Raw genomic sequence first — 5,668 nt, forward strand, 5'->3', positions numbered from 1 at the left:
ATATACACAGATCCGTTCTCCCCCAGACTCCCTCCCATCCTGGCTGCCACACAACATTGATCAAAGTGCCCTGTGCTATACCGTTGGACCCTGCTGGTTTTCTATTTTAAATATGGCAGTGTGTACATGTCGATCCAAACTCCCTAACTATCCCTTCTCCCCATATTTCCCTCTGGCAACTATAAGTTGGTTCTGTAAGTCTGTGAGTCTCTTTCCGTTTTATAAAGAAGTTCATTTGTATCATTTCTTTTTAGATTCTGTAATATCACAGGATATTTCTCCTTCTCTGTCTGACTCACTTCACTCAGAATGACAGTCTCTAGGTTCATCCATGTGGCTGCAAGTGGCATTATTTCATTCTTCTGTTTAGTTTTGTTTTCTCAATTAATTTTTTTAATGGAAGGATAATTGCTTTAGAGAATTTTGTTGTTTTCTGTCAAACCTCAACATGAATCAGCCATTCAGTTCAGTTCAGCTCAGTTCAGTCACTCAGTCCTGTCCAATTCTTTGTGACCCCATGGACTGCAGCACACCAGGCCTCCCTGTCCATCACCAACTCCCAGAGCTTACTCAAACTCATGTCCACTGAGTCGGTGATGCCATCCAACCATCTCATCCTCTGTTGTCCCCTTCTTCTCCCGCCTTCAATCTTTCCCAGCATCAGGGTCTTTTCAAACAAGTCAGGTCTTCGCATCAGGTGGCCAAAGTATTGGAATCTACTCACCAAAGAGAGAGCAGAGCTGGGTGAACGGCATGACACCTCCGGCTACGGGAGAGGTCTCCCTGAAATGAACAACTTTTTAAAGCAGCAATGCTACCCGGGACGGGGCGCCTCTATGGCACTGCCGTCTGAGGAAGAGGCTTGTGTGGCTCAGACGGCAGATCAACAGAACGCTGACCATCAGAGACTCTAGTTCAGCGTGTGAACCATCCAGAGGACAGGAGTCTCAGATTGCATCGTTATTAACTGAGCCATCACTATGTGCCAAGTGGCCCACGAGGAGCTTCCTCAGGTTGCCCCCTCCCATCCTCATAGAAACGTCTAGTTATGGTGTTGTCCCCACGGGATAGGAGAAGAGAGGCGCCTCCGAGAGGTCAAGTGACTTGCCCTAGGTTACACAGTTGGTCACTGGGAAATTGGGGCATTTTAAAAATGAGGTTTTCATTATTACCATTCAATGTCAATCACTTCTCAGTCTTTTGGATAAGATTACGTGCAGTGTAGGGGCTTCCCAGGCGGCACAGTGGTAATGAACCCCCTGCCAATGCAGGAGACGTGAGAGACGCAGGCTGAATCCTTGGGTCAGGAAGATCCCCTGGAGGAGGAGCTGGCAACCCCTTCCAGTATTCTAGTCGGAGAAATTCCAAGGACAGGGGAGCCTGGTGGGCTACAGTCCATGCGGTTGCAAAGAGTCAGATATGACTGAGCAGAAATGTAATACATGCTCATTCAGTTCACAGAGTGGGGTGAAGAGGAGGGCAAAGATCAGGAGAAGCGGTTGGGGGAGAAACTGAAGCTTGGTGGGACCGTGAAAGGTGAGTGGAATTTACATGGGAAGAGAGGAGAGGGGGTGCTTTTCAAATGGGGCAGAGAGAGAAAGCGGGGATGGGAGGGCACCCCGTGAGTCCAGAGGACCTAGCAGAGGCCTGTCTGGCTGTGAGGAGGGCTCAGCCTACAATATGCAGAAGCAGAGAGACGCCTCCCGGTGCCAAGCAGCAAAGGAAGCCTCACCTGTTGAATCATTGCCTTTTAGCCGCTACGGCACAACCCTGAGGAAATGGACGGGAGCCTTCCTGCCGCTGTCAAGGGCGTTCTCCTGGATGATTGACAGCTCTGCCGCCAGGCCCTGGTTCCTTCTGGAGGCCCTGACCCATGCGAGCCCCTGGCACCACAAACCAAGCAAGAGCATGTATTGCCTCCTTCTTTTACTTCTGCGTTCTGCAGCTGCTGGACGGCCGTCTCGGCTGCCTCGAGTGTAAACCTGATCTTCTCAGGTTGGTGGGGGTCAAAGCGCCACGGCTGGGGCAGAGCTGGGGAAGTGGTCCTTCCGAGGCCGATCAGCGAAAGCCCCGGGACCCCACGCTGTCCCCTCCTTCCAGCCTGTGCTTCACTTGGTGGGCCCTGGACTGCATCCTTCAATGGCCACCCCTGCTTTGCGGCAGCTGGAGTGGTTACCCGGAATCCCAAGGAGGTGACGGGATCTCTTGCGTTCAGGAGCACAGGGCCATTATCCTAACTGGAAAGCAAACTGAACCGTCAGTGCGTAAATTCCCAATTGTCCCTCCGTGCCAGACAGCTCTAGGAAGCTCAGGCCAGCGTGGTTCTCGTGCCTCGTTCAAGGATGTCTGTGGCTTTCGGAGAATTCAAGTTTTGTCTTCCAGTCAAAGAGACACTCAAAGTTAAGTTTCTTGGGGCTTGTTAGCAACATTTGTGACAGCTTCAAACTGGAGCTGAAGGATGTGTCATGGAGAATTCTAGAAGCCAAAGACTCTGGGGGATTCAAAATAAGAGCCACTACCCTACAAGCACTTCCAATTTGCCTCCCTGTTGCGTATAAATCATCTTGGTTAATTTTATTTAATTCTAACAACAACCCTTTCATTCAGTCATTAAGTATACATTTGTGAAGTGCCTGCTATGCCCCAGACACTCTGTTCTAGTGGATGGAGACATAAAATAAATATGATGAATTTACATGTTTTCCCCATCCCGATCTCCAACTGATAAAAATAAATGAAAAAAAAGAAAATAAAATTCTTATTTCGAATTAAAAATAATAATAATATGATGATGAATAGGTAACCCATAGAGTGAAGTAGGAGGTGGTAAGAGCTAAGGAAATAATTGTTGTAGAAGAAAGGGGTTCCAGAATCCTGGAGTGTGGCAAGGATGGGGTCCCCAGATCTCACTGAGAAGATTCTTTTTAAGAAAAACAGGGAGAGGGCTTCCCTGGTGTCTCAGTGGTGAAGAATCTGACTGCTAATTCAGGAGACATAGGTCCTATTCCTGGTTTGGGAGGATCCCACAGGCCACGGAGCGACTGGGCTCTTGAGCCACAACTATTGAGCCTGTGCTCTAGAGCCCCAGAGCTGCAAATACTGAATCCCATGCGCTCCAGAGCCTGAGCTCTGCAACAAGAGAATCTACCACAATGAGAAGCCCGTGCCCCATGGCTAGATAGTAGCCCACACAGACCACAAAGACCAAAAAATTAATTTAAAAAGAAAAAACCCAGGGAGAGTAAGAGGGGGACCCATGCTATATCATGAGGGAAGGATGATACAGGCAAAGACAACCAACGCTGATTTGGGTCAACACAACAAGGAACATAAAAGAAAAACCAACTTTCTGAAAGAATGTTAAAGAGTGTATTGAATCTAAGATAAAGTGGAAATTAGGTATTATTTGTGTAATAGGCTTCCCTGGTAGCTCAGATGGTAAAGCATCTGCCTGCAATGTAGGAGACCCAGGTTCAATCCCTGGGTTGGGAAGATCCCCTGGAGAAGGAAATGGCAACCCACTCTAGTACACTTGCCTGGAAAATTCCATGAACAGAGGAGCCTGGTAGGCTATAGTCCATGGGGTTGCAAAGAGTCACACATGCCTGAGCAACTTCACTTTACTTTGTGTGATAGGTAGAATAATGACCTCCTGAGAGTAGTCCATGTCTAATCCCAAGAATCTGTGACTAGGTTCGTTTACATAGCGATGGGGAATTAAAATTGCACATGGGATTAAGGATGCTAATCGGCTGATGTTAAAAAATGGAGATTACCCTGGATTATCCAGGTGAGCCCATGTAATCATCAACGGTCTTTATGCATAGCTCAGTCGGTAAAAAAATCTGCCTGCAATGCCGGAAACCTGGGTTCGATCCCTGGGTTGGGAAGATCTCCTGGAGAAGGGAATGGCCACCCACTCCAGTATTCTGGCCTGGAGAATTCCATGGACTGTATAGTCCATGGGGTTGCAAAGAGTTGGACACGACTGAGTGAATTTCACTTTCAAAATTACAAAAGGGAGGCAAAAAAGAGGGAACCAAAGAGACGGCAGTGTGAAACTTTGTCCCAGCATTCCTGGATCTGACATGGAAAGAGGGGCCACCGGCCCATGAGTACAGTGGCCTCTAGAAACAAAAAGTTCAGGAAACAAATTCCCACCGAGAACCTTCAGAAAGGAACACAGCCCAGCTGAAACCCTGATTTCAGTCCAGGGAGAATTCCAAGGTATGGAACTGTAAAGTAATACATTTGTATTCTTTTATGTCACAGCACAAGCATGAATGCTAAGTTGCTTCTAGGGGATCTTCCTGACCCAGGGATCGAACCCACTTCCTGCACTGGCAGGCAGGTTATTTCTTCACCATTAGTGCCACCTGGGAAGCCCCCTTTATGTCATGGAGTTTGTGGCAATTTGTTCAACCCCTATAGGAAATCAACACAAGCACATAGACAAAAACTTCCCAAAGAACCATCACCCCTGGGCTTCAGGACACACAGGCAATGGGAAGTTGGTTAATCTCTCGGGATTACCCAGGACAAACCAGCTTCACCAGTTTCTTTTCTTGGGTCATCTCTCTGCCCATTCAGATTGTATCTTGTATGTTTGAAGAACATCACGGCCAGCGTGGATGATTCTGAGTAAGAAAGAAGAAAGCGGAGGGAGGTGGACTCTGAGTGGCGATGGGGGCCAGGGCTTGCCAGGTCTCCTAGACAACTGAGACAGATGTGCACTCCACAGGGGAGATACAAAAACCCCCGATTTACCAAGGAGAAAACTGAGAGATTAAGTAACTTCCCCAAGTTGAGGCAAGTGAGATTTTACTCCAATCCTCTTTGTCTTCAAGTCCTTGCTGTTATAAACTCAGCCACATGACTCAGAAGAAAGGAAGGATGAAGACTGACTCCTAGTGACCCCATGACAGCGTCTGTACATCACCAACCTCCATGATAGTTTTTAAGGTGGCCCCTTTTGTTCATGTCTTTGTGCTAGTCAAAAGCATTGCAGCCTTTATTTTAAAAACAACAAAAAAAAGTTCTTATTCCAGGGTTTAACTGGAACCGGGCCACACCATAGCATAAACCTTCACTCATTCTCATTCCCTTCCTCTCTTTCTCTGTTTTCCCCTCACCCCCTGCCTTTCTTCCATTACTGAGGGATCAAATGGATGCTTCTGACTTTCCAGCTATAGATTTTGTGCAACTAAATAAGAAACTTCTACACAATTTAGCTGGATTTGCTCATGACCTGACTGCATTTTTAACTACCCTGAACCTGAGCCTCTGTGCTTCTCCCCATCCTTTAAGCTTCAAATTGGTCTTCTCTCCTTGTGTATGTAGGTAGCAGACCCTCTGTTATTTCTGCCTGCCAGCGTTCCTTTCCTCTTGCTAGAAGCGTCCTAATTTTTCCATGGGATGCCCCCAATGTATCCAGTCTCGGTAACTCTGGCAATCAAGGTGTCACACCCTCTCCTCTCTCTAGATTCAAGCTCAGCCAATCAGACTTGCTGCATTTAAGTGTAGCGAGCATGAACCAAGCATGGAAAATGGTTGAAGCTGGTTCAGCCTGGAAGTTCTAAAGAGATCAACATATTCCGTGGTCTGTGTCTTCCCTTGAGGTCATGAATGGTTGGGGAGTTTTCTACAGATATGATGATTCTGTTTTCAT

General features: G+C 47.3%; 1 non-coding gene across 1 annotated transcript; it reads left to right on the plus strand.

The window, feature by feature from the left end:
* Window positions 1-3,420: 3,420 nt before the first annotated feature.
* Window positions 3,421-3,492, plus strand: TRNAC-GCA (transfer RNA cysteine (anticodon GCA)). The gene has a single exon. It is a non-coding gene; the product is annotated as a tRNA-Cys (tRNA).
* Window positions 3,493-5,668: the final 2,176 nt, after the last annotated feature.

This window comes from Muntiacus reevesi, chromosome 4 (assembly GCF_963930625.1).
Source record: "Muntiacus reevesi chromosome 4, mMunRee1.1, whole genome shotgun sequence".
In the NCBI taxonomy this organism is placed as follows: Eukaryota; Metazoa; Chordata; class Mammalia; order Artiodactyla; family Cervidae; genus Muntiacus; species Muntiacus reevesi.